This window comes from Hyperolius riggenbachi, chromosome 8 (genome assembly GCF_040937935.1).
Source record: "Hyperolius riggenbachi isolate aHypRig1 chromosome 8, aHypRig1.pri, whole genome shotgun sequence".
In the NCBI taxonomy this organism is placed as follows: Eukaryota; Metazoa; Chordata; class Amphibia; order Anura; family Hyperoliidae; genus Hyperolius; species Hyperolius riggenbachi.
The window spans coordinates 231033189-231052955 of record NC_090653.1 but is presented as its reverse complement, the minus strand read 5'-3'; positions in this window follow the sequence as shown (position 1 = coordinate 231052955).

Here is a 19767-nt window from a genome sequence, read left to right as displayed (position 1 = left end):
ACTAGACACCAAGGAACTCTATAGGGGAGGGAGCCACTAGACACCAGGGAACTTTATAGGGAACGGCGGTGGGCAGTGGGCACGAGACACCAGAGAAAAGTATAAAGGAGGGAGGACCACTAAATACTAGGGAACTGTATAGGGGAGCACTACTAGACACCAGGGAACTGTATAGGGAAGGGAGGGAGCCAATAGACACCAGGGCTGTGGAGTCGAAGCAATTTTGGGTACCTGGAATCAGAGTTTTCATAAACGTCGGAGTCAGGAGTCGGATGATTTTTGTACCGACTTCACAACCCTGCTAGACACCAGGGAACTGTATAGGGGAGGGGACCACTAGACACCAGGGAACTGTATAGGGGAGGAAGGGGGCCATTAGACACCAGTCAACTTCTATAATGTAGTTAAACACCGCAGTGGATATCTGTCCCCTTTACTTTTCCTAAGGAGTGCGACCACACCAGGTCCCCAGTGGCCACCCCGAGTGGAGTCGGGTTAATTGTCTCCACCTGCTTCCTGTGGTCGGTTACCCTTCTGCAACCCACCTTTGTGAGTAGATATTTTTCTTATACATCTATCAACCTGTTTCTACATACTACACCATTGGGCTCCCGTTTTTTGTCTCCTGTGTCTCTTTTTAGAAGGTGTCTTCACACCCACTACCCACTACTCTATAATGTGGGGGTGGCCAATAGAGATGGAGGTTGGCCTGCGACCTGGTACCAGTGTTCAATTTATGTCCACTTTGCATTTGATGCCCCTGCTCTACAATGTTAGGGCTGGTGCACACTACAAGAGCTTTTCTAAGTGCTTTGTGATTTTCAAAACTCTTGATAATGTTATCCTATATGTGTGTGTTCACACTGGAGCGATGTGATTTTGTAAAAATCCCCCATAGCATTGCATTAGCCAGAGCTTTTAAAATCTCTAGCGTTTAAAAAGCTCTTGTAGCATAAATCAGCCCTTACATTGTACGTTTCGTACTTTATTACATCATATCACATTGGACATTGCTGAAAGAACAGCAGTATGACTCTGTAATGTTAAAGGTCTCTGGGTCATGTGAGATACATGATGATTTCCTCATGTGACTACTACGTTTGCAATGTACCCTCCTCCATGACTTAGTTCCCTTGTTAATATTGTCAAAAATAGAATGAAACAGTGTGTATTTGGGAAGGGAGTATTGTGATGAAAACTGTAAAATGTTCATGCATAACTAACATATATTGATTTTTGAGTTTTCATCAGCTGTAAGCCATAATCATCAAAATTATAACAAATAAAGCCTTGAAATGTCTTGCTTTGCATGTAATTAGTATTTATTATTATTATTAGTATCACCTTTTAAGTTGAATTACTGAAATAAATGAACTTTTGCAGGATTTTTGGAACTTCACCTGTAGCTTCTGGTACTGCACTTTACCACCAGTAGATGTGCAGTGCACACATTTAATTCACTATGTGTTGCAGGAGTTTTTATGCATACATGTAAAAAGAGGCGCTGCGATTTGTTGGGCGCCGGGGACAGCTGCTAGTAAAATATCTGTAACAATTACAGATATTGTATTATTGGGCAATGCGATGGTAGAATATCGGTTATTTTTACTATTGCTAAACCTAACCTAAAGGGGCCCATACACTGGTCGATTTCAGCCTTCGATCGATCGGAAATTAATTGATGGATTGATTTGCGGCCAATTTAGATTGATTTGATCTGACAGGATGGAAGATCTAGGTCGATCTGCTGCTGGCAGCAGATCGATAGCCCATAGAGTTGCATTGGATCTAATGGTCCAATAATGCATTTAGATCGATTTTCAATAGGTTTCCAGTAGATTTTAGAACTGTTCCTAGTGTGTGGCACACATCAGATAGATTTCTGTCAGATTAGACTTGACAGGCATCTGACAGAAATCTATCTGATGGTCGAATCTGCTGCAAATCTATAAGTGTATGGCCACCTTACTCTCACTTGAACCCTCCCTCTATCAGCGGAGGTAAGGGCTCACAAAGGGGATGCCATTTTGAGGGATTCTATACACTTTTTCCACGTTTGACCTATTTTATAAACCTCATTACCCGTTCTGGGTACATCTGCACTGCACTACCATTCTGATCTTATATACTTCTATCTCCCTGTGGAACTTTTCTTTTGAACTACCGTAGCACTTGCACTTTCTATTCACCTCTTGTATCACCTTGATACACTTCCACCTATGATTCATGGATAGTTATATATTATATTGTATGTTTATGCATTGCATATTTTTGTATTCAGGGCAGATATCTGCACTTTATGTCATTACTTGCACCTTACATATCCCCCTTAGGGTCTCTGTGTTATATTGAATTATTGGTACATATTTATTATTGATATGCCCCACCTCCTTGATTGATGTTTTTAATTTGATTGTTCAATAAAAGATGGATTAGTTTTGCCTATACCAGTCTGGTGCAGTATTTGAGATCTTTTCCAGTTGCTAGTACCACTCCCTCTATCAATGTCTAACCCTAAGACCCCCCCCCCCCCCCCACACACACACACACACATTTACCGATATCTGTGCTGTCTTCACCATTGAAAATGCCCTCTAGCAATATCCGCACCATCGAAAAACAAAATTTATCATGCACTGGCGGCACACGAATTACCGACTGGATGCAGCTATAGACGAAATTAACATTGCGGTCTATGCAGCACCCATTTTACCAACACAATGTCTGCGCCCACATTACCTGCTTTGGTGTTTATTCTGGTGTTGTTGTTCCTTCTCATCATGTGTTGTCCAAGAAATTCATGTTTCGTGGAGTACTTCATTTTCGACTGATAGGTGAAAACGATTGGTGAATTATGTTTGCAAATAAATAAATCCATTTCACTAAGCATCCTCCAGATGAGCCCACCATGTACTGCACCTCCCAAAGTCTAGTGCAAATTTTTGCTGAAAGACAGTTGACTGACCAGTATATTTTTGTGATGTAGGGGAACCAAGAGAAATCTCCCAAAAATAGGGAGACAGTCCGCCATACTATCTATTTACTTTATAAGTTATTGGAGCCTGCGCTTTCAGATAAGGAACAGAAATTACTTAGGGCATGGGAGGAAGCGTGTACCAGCCTTTGGATTGGGAAAATATCTCCTTACACACAAGAGCTCGGTAAATACTCTTATCCAAGAGACAGGCTTGAAGGTCCTCACCAGACGGTATAGGATGCCTGACAAACTTCATGCTATTTTTCCCTCTTGCTCCAACCTCTGTTGGAGATGCTCTGAGGCATTGGAACTTTTGAGCATATCTGGTGGGATTGTCCAAAGAATATGCTCTTTTGGAAGGACATCCATTACTGGGCTAAGAAAATTTTAGGCATATCAGTTCCTTTCAGAATTGAGACATACCTATTCCAGTCTAATCCCCTTCCACTAACATTTTATAAAAATTCCCTCATGATACCCTTCCCTCTTGCTCCAACCTCTGTTGGAGATGCTCTGAGGCATTGGAACTTTTGAGCATATCTGGTGGGATTGTCCAAAGAATATGCTCTTTTGGAAGGACATCCATTACTGGGCTAAGAAAATTTTAGGCATATCAATTCCTTTCAGAATTGAGACATACCTATTCCAGTCTAATCCCCTTCCACTAAAATTTTATAAAAATTCCCTCATGATACCCCTTATCAATGTTGCCAGATCTCTCATACCAGTGTTGGAAATCTTCCTCACCGCCTAAGCTAAAAGATTGGATAGCCCCCATTGATTTAATTCAGAAAATTGAAGATCTGAGACTTACTAAACTGAATACAACTGAAAAGTTTGTGTTTGCATGGGCCTATTGGACCGATTTCCAAAGCACCGCCGATTATTATTGTCTCTTAAAGCGTAATATAACCCTGCATTTCAACTTTGCTCTAAAACATTATTTACAGCATATTATATGCAAAAAGCATTTTTTTTACTAGACCAGCATTGGAAGGGTTAAACACAGAGGTTTCAAGTTCCCTGGAGAGATATGCAGAAGTTCAGAGTGTTACATTCTATTTAGTTAAATGTATCTATTGAGAAATGTTACACACTCTTTGGCTGTCCTCCAGCTCCTTCTCAGTCAGAGAGAGCGTGTCACATTCAACACTTAGATACATTTATGTAAACAAAATGTATCTATGTCAGCTTCGGATGCATCTGCAGAAATCTCCAGGAACTTTAAAGCTCTGTGTAACCCTTCTAATGCTGGTCTAGTAAAAAAAATGCTGGTTGCATATAATATACTGTAAATAATGTTTTAGAGCAAAGTTGAAAAGCAGGGTTATATTCCGCTTTAAGTGCTGGATTGCTGGGTCAGGAAGCTCTTCTTTCTGTTATCTTCTTCCGCTCTTCTTCCGTACTCTTCCTCTTTCACCCTCTTCTTTACTTAGCATGTGGATCACTGCTACAGATGATTTAAAGTTCTACATATGACCTTCATGTACAGTAGGTCTTTCTCAGGGAAGCCCTATGTTGTTTTACATTTACAGTTGTGGCTTTACCCTAATTACCTAAGTCAAGAGTTTGAAAATACTGTACCCTTGCATACCTTGGGGAAAAGGTTCAATTTCTATTATTTTCTGATATGTTTATTGTATATTCACATTCTAGAATATGCTTAGTTTATGTTTTCTGTTAACTATGTTTATTCAATAAAGCTTTTTTTTGGGGAAAAAAACATAGGGAGACCATTCAAATACCTCCCAACTAGCATCCTGGACAGAAGTTGAACATAGGAGTCTAGAAATACAAGCCAAGAGCTAGTAGAAAAATTACCATATTACTTTTGAATAAGTGTGGAAATTATACATTAAAATGTGGCATTTGTTTTAGGTAATAGAGTGCAGTATTGTGTAATAAAAAAACATTCTACATATTCTCCCTGTCTTTGTGTGGGTTTCCTGTGTGCTACAATTTCCTCTCACGTTCCCAAAACATTGGCAAAACCGGCTCGCCCCAAATCATTCCTAGGCTAATAAGACTATGGTAGGGAAAATAGTTTGTGAGCTCCTTTTCAGTTACCTAAATCACTAAATGTACTCTGCAAAGGGTTGATAAATATATCAGCACTTTACAAATGCATATTTATTATTTAGTAGCTTTTTGTGCACGCAAGGCTGGACGTTGCGTGTGCGCCATCCAATCAGTGCCATGGCCAATCACAGTGGGACAAGAGGGGCGTGTTCCCTCACAGTGCTGTTGCCAAGCAGAGTGGGGTGGGGCAGGAGGGGGCATGTGCAGGATGGAAGGCCATATATACATACAGCAGAGCTTGCAAATTATTATTAGAATTATTATTGATTTATAAAAGCACCAACATTCCATGGCACTGTACAGAGTAAGAAACAAACATGGGTACATAATAATAATACAGACAATGGTATACACAAAATATAGATATGTATAGGTACAGAATACAGAATTGGTAGATATAGCCATTACAATAAAAAATATAACACGACGAACAAAATGTATAGCAAATTCCAAAATGCACAAGAGTATAGGAGCCCTGCCTTGCAAGCTTACAATCTAAAGGAATCGGGAGGAAACAAGAAGTGTTTATAACTTGATGGTGAATAATTGCAATTTAAACTGCTATAAATCCAGGCATATCAAACAGAAGCTCTCTGGGCCTCCTGTAGACCTTTAACATCTATAAAGCTCTGTGAAAGCTTAAGAATTTAAATAAAACTTTCAGAGAAATATGAAGGCTGCAAGCTATGGAATGTTCTGTAAACCTGATGAAGCCCATCATTCAGGAGAAACATGTTAATGGGAGGAGCTTAGGTGAAGGGAGTGCCTTACATCTGACGCTGGTAGAGATAATCAATGAGATGCAAATAAGTTTGCCTACAAATCAAATTTCATGTAAATTATAAGCATCTTAAAGGACAACCGAGGTGACATGAGATAATGATGAGGTAGACGTGTATGTACAGTGCCTAGCACACAAATAACTAGGCTGTGTTCCTTTTTTTCCTTTCTCTGTCTGAGTTAAAGTGAACCAGAGACGAAGCACCCTTATGTTTTTTACCATATATATATATCAGTGGGAACATTAGAGAAAACACCTACCCTGCTCTCTGTTTCATTCTTCACTGCTCAGCCTGCTTCTAATCAGCTCTGAAAAAATCCCCCAATCGTTATAGCTGAGTCATTATAGCAGAGCCAGATGGGGGAAGGGCTTGGGCTTGAAAAGACATCAGAGAAGACAGATTCCGCTATAATGATTCCTGAGCAAAGCCAGACTGAATGCTCAGTCAGGGATTTTATTAGGGCTGTAAGAAGCAGGCTGAGCAGTGTAGAATGAAACAGAGAGCAGGGTAGGTGTTTTCTCTAATGTTCCCACTGTTATATATGGTAAAATACATGAGGGTGCTACGTCTCTGGTTCACTTTAAACATCAGGTATGCAAGTGACAGTTTCTGTCTGGGTCAGGCCGGGTCAGACTATAGCATAACCCTCACTGATAAGTAATTACAGCCATAGAACACTTTCCAGTCATTAAATGGCTTCTGAAAGCAGGAAAGAGATAAAAAATGATCAATAATTCATAGATTTGAGCTCTGGCATACTTCAATGAAGGTGTCATTGAGCAGAGACAACGAAACAGTAAAATCTTAAAAACTAGATTTAAATATAAAATAAAATTGTGGAATATCTAAAAAAATTAATGTCATACTCACCAGGTCAAGGACTCTCAGCTTGCTCAGGCAGGGGGCTCCACGCGTACGCGCGGAGGAACGCTGGGCCTGGTAGTTCCTCTCAAATCCAAGATGGCGCGCGGCGCGGGGCGCTGCGCGCGCATACACGGAGTTGTGCGCGCGCACGCCGCTGTGCACAGCGCTTGCGCATGAGTGCGCGCGTGCACAGAGCATTGCGCACTGCGCATGCGCGGGCGTTAATTCTGGCGCCAGAATTCAAATGGCCACCAGTATTTAAGCAGCACTGCCCTTCACTGCAGTGCTGCTTGTTCTGGCAGTTTGGCTTAGTGTTCCTGTGCAGTACCTATTGATTACCTGTTGTGACCCGGCTTGTGACCTTGACTCCGCTTGATCTCTGCCCGCCCTGACCCTTGGCTTGTGACCTCGATAACCTGGATTGCCGCCTGCCCTGACCTCAGCTTGTGACCCCGACCATCCTTGATATCCGCCTGCCCTGACCTCCGGCCTTGCCTTGTGGACTACGCCTATTATCATCAGTCCTACACCCATCAGTATTCACCTGTTCTCCGAGTCACTGTGGAGCTATTTCCAGCGCAACCTGGTGGGCACTAGGCAGCGAAGCGCGGCATCCCCATTAGGGGGGTGTTCCGGCATTCCCTTTAGGGGAGTGTTGGTGAAGACCCGTGGTCACTTAGACTCTGCGCTGGGGTAGTTCTATCTCAGTGGTAAGGTCAACAGTCTCCTGGACTTTAACAGTAACAAGCAGCCATTATGAATACTGGTGTAGGATCAACTCAGATGGACCTCTTATGTGAGATGGTCTCTCAACTAAGACTTTCGGTCGCAGAAGTCCAGAAAGAGAACTCCGAGATCCGGGAATTCCTCCGAAGTCAGCCAGCGGCTCCTGCAACTGTCCCTCCTGCGGCAGTGGCGCAAGCTCCAGCAGCTAACCTGGCACCTGTTCCTGTGGAAGGCGCCCTGAGCTTGATACCAGAACCTAAATTACCCCTACCTGATCGGTTTTCAGGGGACCGAGCTAAGTTCCGTCTGTTCCGGAGTGCTTGTCAGCTTCACTTCAACTTACTGCCGAGAACCTTCTCCCGTGAAGAGACTAAGGTCGGAGCTATCATCTCGCTTCTACAGGGTGAACCACAGGCCTGGGCCCTCCGGTTGATCGAACGTGAGGATCCAGTTGTGAACAGTGTCTCCTCCTTCTTTGAGGCCATGGCCGAATTGTACGATGACCCCGGAAGAGGGGCATCTGCAGAGACCGCCCTTCAAGCTCTACGCCAAGGGAAAAGGCCAGTGGAGGAATATGTTACGGACTTTCGCCGCTGGTCAGGTGACACTTCCTGGAATGAGCCGGCACTCAAGTTCCAGTTTCGACAAGGGTTATCTGAGGTTTTAAAAGATGAACTAGCCAGAGTGGGAGTACCGGAGACCCTGAAGGACTTGGTTCAGCTGTCTGTCCAGATCGATCGACGACTGAGAGAAAGACGGTTGGAAAGATCAGGACCTACCCGTCCCTTGTGGGTTCCTTCCATGGCTGAGACTCCTTGTTCTCCAACCGTTCCGACTCCTTCTGCCGCTGCTGATGATCCCGAGCCCATGCAACTGGGATTGGCTCGTCCTGCCATTTCTCAAGAGGAGAGACAACGCCGAAGGTCTGCCAACTTGTGTCTCTATTGTGGAGCATCCGGCCACTTCCGTTTGAACTGCCCGGTCAGGCCTGCTGGTAAGCCTGATCCATCTCTCTGCAAGGACAAGACTATCCAACTTCTAGCGGTCTCTCATATCCCTCTCACTCTCTCGTTTCAGGGCCCCAGAGGAGAGATCGTTAGAGTCAAGGCTATTGTCGACTCTGGAGCCTGCTCCTGCTTCCTAGACATCAACCTTGCTGCTCAACTTCAGCTTCCAACCCGGTGTAAACGGGTACCACTCATCATTCAGTTAGCCGATGGCTCTTCCGCCAACTCTGGCCCCATTACAACAGAGACTCTTCCATTGAAAATCATCATTCAAGAGGAGCATCAGGAATACCTCTGTTTTGACTTGCTTCCTTCTCCTCTCTTCCCGATTATCCTGGGCATGCCCTGGTTGAAGATGCACAACCCCACTATTAACTGGAGAACGGGGGAAGTGTCCTTCCATTCAGACAATTGCCTTCGCAGTTGTTTTCCCCGGGCGGGTATTCTATTTTGTCTGAATTCCGAGAAGAAAGACTCTGTTCCCTCGGTTTACCACGATTTCTTGGATGTGTTTGACAAGTCAGGAGCAGACGTTTTACCCCCTCATCGCATCTACGATTGCCCTGTTGATCTCCAGCCCGGAGCTGCTATCCCTTTTGGAAGGACCTATCAATTATCTGAACCAGAATCCCAAGTGTTAAAGGACTATATTGATGAGAACCTGAAGAAGGGGTTCATCCGTCCCTCCACTTCACCAGCCGGGGCAGGAATCTTCTTTGTGGAGAAGAAGGACGGTTCACTCCGTCCATGCATTGATTACAGAGAGTTGAATAGAATCACGATCAAGAATCGGTATCCTTTGCCACTCATGTCAGACTTATTTCAAAGACTTCGTACTGCCCGGATATTCTCCAAGTTGGACCTCCGTGGAGCCTACAATTTAGTCCGCATAAGAGAAGGAGACGAGTGGAAGACGGCTTTCCGTTCCAGGTTCGGACACTTTGAATACTTAGTTATGCCTTTCGGGTTATGCAATGCCCCAGCCACGTTCCAACACTTCGTGAATGACATCTTCCGGGATTTCATCGATGACTTCATGGTTGTGTATCTGGACGACATACTGGTATTTTCCTCATCTCTGGAGGAGCACCGCATTCACGTTAAGAAGGTACTGTCGCGACTCAGAACTCATGGACTTTATGCAAAACCCGAGAAATGTGAGTTCGAGAAGGGGTCTATCCAGTTCCTGGGTCTAAGGATTTCCCCAGAGGGGTTAGAGATGGACCCACAGAAGGTCTCATCCATTCTGGACTGGCCAGTTCCTTCAGACAGAAGAGCCGTACAAAGGTTCATCGGATTTGCAAACTTCTATAGAAGATTCATCAGGAATTTCTCCCGAGTTGTGGCTCCCATCACGAGGTTGACCAGTACCCGACAAACCTTTCACTGGACTTCTGAAGCTCAAGAAGCCTTTGAGAGACTGAAGACTTGCTTCACTTCAGCACCCATTTTGAGACATGCAGAACCCTCTAGACCCTTTATCCTGGAGGTTGATGCCTCGGAAATAGCTATTGGAGCTATCCTGTCGCAACGGTTTGATTCGAAAGACATTCTTCACCCCATTGCCTTCTTCTCCCGGAAGCTTAACAGTGCTGAGAAGAACTATGATGTGGCAGACCGGGAACTCCTTGCTATCAAGGCAGCCTTGGAAGAATGGCGCTACTTGCTTGAAGGAGCAGAGCATCCTATCCTCATCTTCACAGACCACAAGAATCTCGAGTATCTTCGTTCAGCCAAAAGATTAAAGCCTCGACAGGCCAGATGGTCCCTGTTCTTCTCAAGATTCAACTTCCACTTGACCTACCGCCCCGGCTCTAAGAATACCAAACCGGATGCCCTGTCACGCATGTTCCATTCAGAGGCCAGCCCTAACTCCGTTCCAGAGAAGATCCTTTCCTCACAACATTTTCTACTCCTCCAATCAAGCCTACTTACCTCTATCCAGCAAGAATCCGCTCTCCTCGATACCCCGCCTGACCTCCCTCTCAAAGATGGCCTTTACTATCATCAGGACAAGATTTTTGTTCCCCGCAAGTCACGACTTCTGGTCCTGCAGGCCTGCCACGATGATAGACTCGCAGGTCATTTTGGAGTTTCCAAGACTCTCGATCTACTTCTGAGAACCTTTTGGTGGCCTGAAATTTACAAGGATTGTAAACACTTTGTGAAGACCTGTGAGACTTGTGAGCGATCCAAGAGCTCCCGCACTAAGCCATGGGGTTTGTTGAACCCATTACCAGTTCCAGAACGGCCCTGGGAGGACATCGCCATGGACTTCATTGTTGAACTACCCCCTTCTAAGGGGTTCACAACTATCCTGGTGGTGGTTGATCGCTTCTCCAAAATGGCGCACTTTCTCCCTCTCCAAGGGTTACCTACGGCTGCAGAGACTGCCGAGATCTTCCTGAAAGAAATAGTCAGATTGCATGGCTTACCCAAGAACATTGTCTCAGATCGGGGAGTCCAGTTCACCTCTAAATTCTGGCAGGAACTTTGCAGGAAACTTAAGATTCATTCTTCATTATCTTCAGGTTACCACCCGCAAACGAATGGTCAGACAGAACGGACCAACCAAACTCTTGAACAATACCTCAGGTGCTTCACCTCTGCTTCACAAGACGACTGGTCCTCACTGCTGGCTACTGCAGAATTTGCCTTCAATAACACGGTCCATACCGCCACTAACCAATCCCCATTCTTCATGAACTATGGATTTCATCCCTCATTCCTACTAGATATCAAGTCTGAGTCTAAGTTACCCGGAGTCCAGGAGAGAATATCTTTTATCACTAAAAGCTTCACTAAGATACAGGAAGCTCTGAAAGCATCTCAAGAAAGGGGAAAAAGATTTGCAGATAGACGCAGAAAGGAGGGGCCCAGTCTTGTACCAGGAGATCAGGTTTGGCTCTCCACAACTAACCTGAAACTGCGTTGCCCTTCGAAGAAACTTGGGCCAAAGTTTATTGGGCCTTTCCCTGTTCTGGAACAGATCAATCCAGTGGCTTTCAGATTATCCTTACCAAGATCCTTACGGGTCCATCCAGTGTTCCACGTCTCCTGCTTGAAGAAGGTTAGTGACTTTCCTGGACGTTCTGCTTGTCCTCCTGCTCCCATCCTGGTTGAGGGAGTGGAGGAATTTGAAGTCGAGAAGATCCTTGATAGCAGAAGGGTTAGAAATTCCATCCAGTATTTGGTAAAGTGGAGGGGTTTTGGGATGGAGGAGAACTCTTGGGAATCAGGCCAAAATGTTCATGCTCCCAGATTAGTCAAACAGTTTCATCAAAGATTCCCACAGAAACCTAGACCTGGAGGCACCCAGAGGTTGCCCGTAGGGGGGGGGGGCAATGTCATACTCACCAGGTCAAGGACTCTCAGCTTGCTCAGGCAGGGGGCTCCACGCGTACGCGCGGAGGACCGCTGGGCCTGGTAGTTCCTCTCAAATCCAAGATGGCGCGCGGCGCGGGGCGCTGCGCGCGCATACACGGAGTTGTGCGCGCGCACGCCGCTGTGCACAGCGCTTGCGCATGAGTGCGCGCGTGCACGGAGCATTGCGCACTGCGCATGCGCGGGCGTTAATTCTGGCGCCAGAATTCAAATGGCCACCAGTATTTAAGCAGCACTGCCCTTCACTGCAGTGCTGCTTGTTCTGGCAGTTTGGCTTAGTGTTCCTGTGCAGTACCTATTGATTACCTGATTTCCTGTTGTGACCCGGCTTGTGACCTTGACTCCGCTTGATCTCTGCCCGCCCTGACCCTTGGCTTGTGACCTCGATAACCTGGATTGCCGCCTGCCCTGACCTCAGCTTGTGACCCCGACCATCCTTGATATCCGCCTGCCCTGACCTCCGGCCTTGCCTTGTGGACTACGCCTATTATCATCAGTCCTACACCCATCAGTATTCACCTGTTCTCCGAGTCACTGTGGAGCTATTTCCAGCGCAACCTGGTGGGCACTAGGCAGCGAAGCGCGGCATCCCCATTAGGGGGGTGTTCCGGCATTCCCTTTAGGGGAGTGTTGGTGAAGACCCGTGGTCACTTAGACTCTGCGCTGGGGTAGTTCTATCTCAGTGGTAAGGTCAACAGTCTCCTGGACTTTAACAATTAATTTTTCGGAGGATAGATACAGTGGCAGAACCTAAAAAGTGTCTGTGGGGCCCTTCCTGTCCACCTCTGTACCACTTAAGTATGGGGTGCCCCAGGGCTCAATCTTTTCTCCCCTGCTTTTCACAATTTACATGTTACCGCTTGGAAAACTAATCCAAAAACATGGCCTAACATACTACTGCTATGCTGATGACACCCAACTATATCTTTCCTTCAAGCCTGGTGTGACAGCCCCAACTCCAACTATAAACGCCTGCTTAGGCGAACTACAGCAATGGATGAGTGACAACTGGCTGAAACTAAATGCAGACAAAACTGAAGTCCTTCTGATCGGAGGGCAGCGCATGACAACAAAACAACTTAACTTGCAAGAGAATATAAATCCAGAAAGTCCTACATGTGCATGTGAAAAACTTTATTGGTAGAAAAGGATGGATGAATCAACAGCTGGGTAACTATTAAAATCATCAGCCTCAACTTCAAAGTCACCATCTGCTGCGCAATTCCTTTTTAACCTGTGGAACTGTCCACCTGGGATAGACTTTTTTTGGCACGGCAGATGGTGACTTGTGTAGTGAAGCAAAGTATCGCCCGCTGCTTTTTGAGGCCTCTGAGGTGTGCGTCGGTGGCGGGTCCACACATGGTCAGACCAGGACGGTGGCAGACACCATATGCATAAGCTGAGGCCGGGCGATGGTGTTGTGCATTGACCGCATGGTGACCAGTGGAACACTTGTAAGGGAGCGCTCCCTCCTGTTTCTTATGTGGTTTTAATTAAGTTTTAATAGAGTTACCCAGCTGTTGATTCATCCATCCTTTTGTACCAATAAAGTTTTTCACATGCACATGTAGGACTTTCTGGATTTATATTCTCTAGTATGTTTCGCCTTCCAGATAAGCCCTCCTCAATTGAGTGGTGCGTTTGTTAAGAGGAATAGCTCGCAATTTTATCTCTATCATAACTTAAAGAGAATCTGTATTGTTAAAATCGCACAAAAGTAAACATACCAGTGCGTTAGGGGACATCTCCTATTACCCTCTGTCACAATTTCGCCGCTCCTCGCCGCATTAAAGGTGGTTAAAAACAGTTTTAAAAAGTTTGTTTATAAACAAACAAAATGGCCACCAAAACAGGAAGTAGGTTGATGTACAGTATGTCCACACATAGAAAATACATTCATACACAAGCAGGCTGTATACGCCCTTCCTTTTGAACCTCAAGAGATAATTTGTGTTTCTTTCCCCCTGCAGCTATCTTCCACTGAAGTGTCAGGCTGTTTCTTCCTGCAGAGTGCAGACAGCTCTGCCTGTATGTAATTCCTCAGTATGTGAAAGCCCAGCCAGCTTAGAGGAGGATTTATCCAACTTGTAAAAGATAAGAGAGAAGAGAGAAGCTGCCCTAATCTAAATAATACACAGGCAGTGTACAGAGAGGGGCCTGGAGGGGGGAGATGCATCACAGAACCACAACACTGAAGATCTTGGCAGCCTTCCAGACACAGGCCGACAAGTCTGACAAGAGATAGATAAGTTGATTTATTACAGAGATGGTGATAGTAGAACGTGCTGCAGTAAGCCAGAACACATTAGAATAGCTTTTGGAACTTGTAGGATGATTAAAAAACAGGATGCAATTTTTGTTACGGAGTCTCTTTAACTTGCAGTCTTCACCATTGAGAATAGGAGGCACGAATCTACACAGCTCTGATCATGTGCATAGCCTGCGAGTTATAATTGATGGGGATTTAAACTTCAGAACTCACATCTCTGCTCTAGTGAAATCATTCCATTTTCACCTGAAGAAGATCACAAAAATCAAGCACCTCATCCCCCAAGAAGATCTACCAACCTTAGTTCATACCTTCATCACATCCCGACTGGACTACTGCAATGCTCTCTACACTGGCCTTCCAAAAAATGACTTGTACTGCCTAGAACTGATACAGAATACTGCTGCCAGACCAACCAACCCTGTCACTGCCACATAACACCAGTCCTGCACTCCCTTCACTGGCTACCTATAAAATGGAGGGTCCTATTCAAGATCGGCCTACTGACATTTAAAGCACTAAATAATCTGGGCCCTGGATACATGAAAGAAATGCTACAGCTGCGTTGCAATCTCAGATCCACAGGTTTTAATAATCTAGTCATACCCAGAGTCCACTTGAAAACTTTTGGTCCCAGAGCCTTCTGTCATGCTGCTCCTACGTTCTGGAACTCCTTACCTCAGCAGATCAGGACAGCTCCTTCCCTGGACGTGTTTAAATATAGACTGAAAACCCACATGTTCAGTTTGGCATCTGCAGAAATATAACTTTTGTTGTGTAAATACTTCATCCTACTACCAACTACTGAATCTGAGAGAGCCTAAGCGCTTTCAGTCCAATGGGAGAAAAGCGCTATAGATATGTTATTGTATTGTATATTGTATTATACAATTGCTTTTCTCATCAGTTTATTTTCACCTCGGATGTACTTTAAAATTGGACTAATCAGAATAACTTCCTGACAGTTTTTATTGATCTAATTTCAAGCTGCATATAAATTACATGGAATTTGAAATTTAATTGACCATCTCTACTCACCGGGTATATTCCAATGCATGCAGGTTGATTACGGGCAGTGTTGCCAACCGTCAGTAAATTTACTGGCAGTCAGTAAAAAAGTCAACAAATCTGGGCTGTCAGTAAGGTCCATGAAAAACTTTGTGGTGTCAGTAAAAAAAAAAACCCTCTCTCCCAGAAGATCACAGCACTTACTGCTTATCAGTTCACGTATCACACTGGAATGTACACTGCTCTAGCTAAAGGTGGCCATACATCTGTAGACTTGGCGGCCGATCGACCATCAGATAACACAATTATTATTGATATTATAAAAATCAGTGGCATCAAGAGCATGCCTAGTTGACAATCAAACCAATTTCGGGACGAAAATCGGTTGCATGTATCGATCGCATGTAACAACCGGACATGCTGGAAAATCTCAGGTTAGCATGCTTGATAAGGTGTGCAGCGGTAAGGGTTGCGATAATTGATAACAAACGTGACGTAAACCCCCGGCCAAATCCCCCAAATGTAAATGTATCAAAGTCTCCCCCCACAGATGCCATGCATTAATACTTCACCTGTCCGGTGTCCGCCACTGCACTCTTCTTCCTCATTCGCGCCCCACGTGGTTGCCGGTGTATTGCATGTAAGGGAGCATGTGTGATATCTTTCATTTAATTTCAATAATATTAGATGTCAGTGAAAAAAAGTGTTCTGTTAGTAAATTTTTTGTGCTTTGTCAGTAAAAATGTATTTCCGAGGTTGGCAACACTGATTATGGGATGGAAGTGGCACCACTCTAAAAAAAAATAAAAAAAAAATAATAGCATACTGGCAACTGATGGCCATATAGCTATATGCTGAAAGCCCAATAGAAAACTAAACCTCCATGTATGTGAGTGGAATATAGGGATACCCATCAGCAGTTCCTGTGAATGTTGCATATCCATGGATCTCCATTTGTCCTTTGCCATTGTGACTGACATCAAAGCTTTGTTCTGAGACTGCTGTGTGTCTTTCCATTACTGGCATTGTTTTGACATTGTTTACATCTGTAAAAGCCGCATCTACACGAGTAGATGCGGCCGCGATGCTCCTTATCAATCGAGCCGCTGATGCAGCTCGATTGATAAGATCCGACAGGACGGATCTCCACACCGCCGATTCCCTGCTCGCTCCCCGCGAGGGGACAATGGCAGGGAATCGAGCGGAAGATAAGCGGCGCCGGCGGGGACGAGCGGGGAATCGAATGCGGCGCGCGAGCGGGGACGCGGCGGGCACGCGGAAGAGGCGATCCGGGGATCGCTACAACCTCTCCCCGTGTAGACGGGGTTTAAGAAGTCATAATATGGTCAAAGGACTGGCACAACTCTTTATTGCTCATACTGCAGGAATTTACTCACAGAGAGCTCATAGTGGGACATCAATTCATTATTTTGCACAGGTTAGGTCCATTAACAACAGGCACAAATTGTATATTATTGCTGCAAGTTTAGTTTTCCAGCCGGTGTGAATATGCAGGCATACACGTGATGCAGTGTGTTGAAGTCGACTTCTAAGGCCTCTTTCAGAGTAGGACGTTGCGTTTTGATGCACCGTTAATGTCGCAACGCAAATTTCAACACAATGCAACTTAATGCCCCGTTATCGTCGCATACAGTAGAGCAAACAGGCAATGAAAAGTATGCTTCCAAGTCCTTACCGAGCATGTGCAAACAGTCCAACGCAGCTAATAACGTGTGTAATGCACAGCATGCAGCACGTTCTAATAATGCTACACGTTACACACAAATGCAACGTGTGCATTGTGAATGTTGCACATACTTAGTATTGCTGTGCGTTAGTCTGCGTTGAAACATTTTCTAATGTGCGACTTTAACGCCGCACTGTGAAAGAGGCCTTAGTCTCTCTTTTATGTTTTTAGTAATTTTATCTTGAAGTCACTTGCCCTACATGAGGGATTTACCGTATATACTCGCAAGCAAGACAAATTTTTTACCCCCCAAAAGTGGCCCAAAAGTTGGGGGGGGGGGGGGGGGGTCGGCTTGCTTGCGAGTTATGTGTCTCTCCCCCCCGCTCCCAGTATGGGTAGGTGGGTAGGTAGTGCGGCTCCCCCCGTGGCCGCCGCTGCTATTACCTTAGCCGGCGCCATAGAGAGTGATTCCCATAGTAACGGCGATACATATCGCCGCTACAGGAAGCCGCTCTCTATGGTTTCCTCCCTCATCACAGCGGCCGCCGTGGGGCGCGCTGCTGTGAATTAGTTACCGTACGAGCAGGACTGGGATAGAGGAAGCGGCGCCGGCTAAGGTAATAGAAGCGGCGGCCACGGGGGGAGCGGGGAGGGGCACTACCTACCCACCTACCCATACTGGGACTATACTAGCCATACTGGGCACTATGTTAGCTATACTGCGGCACTATAACTAGCTATACTGGGGCGCTACCTACCCATACTGGGCACTATACTAGCTATACTGGGCACTATACTAGCCATGCTGGGCACTATACTAGCTATACTGGGGCGCTACCTACCCATACTGGGCACTATACTAGCTATACTGGGACACTATACTAGCTATACTGGGCACTTTACTAGCTATACTGGGGGACTACCTACCCATACTGGGCACTATACTAGCTATACTGGGACACACTGGGGGGATCACGCGGCCAGCATTTCCTACCCCCGGCTTATATGGGGGGTCAATCATTTTTTCCTGGTTTTTCTGGTTAAAGTTGGGGGTCGGCTTATATGCGGGTCGGCTTGCTTGCGAGTATATACGGTATACCTATTCGGATGTGTGAAATAAAGATTTTTTTAATATACTGATCACACATTAGGCACTAGTCTTCTTTACGTGACCCAGCAGGAAACCTCATAGGGACCAGTTCTCCAAACACAGCACCCTCTACAAAGTAAAGCATTGTAATTGGCCAAATAGTTTGGGTGCAGTAATTATTATAACCTGAAACCTAAAGGTTCTAGAGGTTGCTCTCAGCAAAATATTGAAACAGCAACCAGTCATGTTAGTTGAATTTCCCTATGAGGCTTTCACTGGGTCACCCTCAAATAGACTAGCTCCACACTTTTTACAACAGAAAGAAAAAAAGTAAGTCTCCATATTATTTCAATTCAGTTTGCATTAAACTCTGTGTAAATGTCTCTGTTCCCTACACAACCTCCTAACAATGAATTTCCTAGGTTCCTTTATTACCTCCCTATAAAGCTTTCCCTAGGTTCCTCTTCAATGCTTAGCCTGTGTTCCCACTTGAGCTGATAATGGACATTTTTTTTGTCTGTTTTCTGCCCTTAGCTAAACTGACTGTGAACGGATTCTATTTTACACATAGGAGTCGCTAACACTTGTTAGCCTGTAATGGATCCATTGCTGTAAGCGGACCATACTTCTGTGCCATCTGTGATAAGCCCTGACTAGCGGATGTAAAGCCTATGTTGGTAGCGCATCCACCCCGGGATCCAGCCAGACCACAGTGGACCATACACTTCACTGTCTCCTCCCACTGGCTGTGTGTAGTCCGGCACCCTGTGGGAACCGAGCTTCACCCAGGGTTTCTCCATTCCCTGTCTCAATGCTTTTCCTCGGTTTCTCCATCTACTCTCCACCCTCCTACCCAATGCTTTTGTTTGCCAGGGTTTCTCCATTCCTTCCCTAAGGCACTCCCAAGGATTTTTTTCCTCCCAACCTCAATAGTTTTCTGCAAACTCACCTCCCTCCACAAAGTTCCTCCATTCCCTCCACAGTGTTTATCCAAGGCTTATCCATTCCCACTGCAATACTCTTCCAAGGTTTCTCCATTCTCTCTCTGGGCCATTTACATTTTGTGAAAGAAAGGTCAGGCAGCAGGGAGTGATAGAGCGAAGACAGGAGATTGGGGGGTTACAGTATGTTTGGCAATAAGTGGGTAAGGTAAGATGTCATCCTGGCGTTTTAGTACTGAGAGTGGTAAAGTTACCCGGACGTGGTAGGAACTAGGAAGAAGGGAGATTGTCCTGAAAACTTAGCACTAGGCTCGATTGATAATTTCCGACGTCTCCGATACCCCGCAGGATCGATTCTGCGCTCGATCCCCGCGGACGGACAATGGGAAGAAAATGAGCGGAAGATAAGGAGCGCCCGCGGGGACGAGCGGGAATCGATCCGGGTGCATGCTGGGACGAGCGGGGACGCAGCGGGAGTCGATCCGGCTGCTAATTGAGCCGCCGGGTCGACTCGTGTATTCCCAGCATTAGACTTGTTTCAGACAGACGTTTGAGGGGCGTTAAATGCAACTATGGTTGCCAAACTTCAAAAGCGTAATTATATAGGGATTCATTTGAATATCAGCATTATCAAAACGACAGTGCCAGCAGCTTTCATGTAAACACACCGATAGAACTTGTTGTCACGTCTCCTCTTGGACGTTACATCTATAAATCAGTTCCTGTTGTTGGATATGCTACAGCTGTCCCATGAACGTCCTCTTCAAAGGACATTAAGTGGCGCTAGTCTACTTTAGGGCTGGTTCAGACCAAGATCTGCTCGGCGCCACGTGTAGACGCTAGCTTTTGAAAAGCCTTCAAGGTTAGCGGTTCGGGTCCCTACACTGGTTTCCCGGCGTTAACTGCCTCTGCAAGCAACATGTTGCTTTTCAGACAAGACGCCAGGATCTATC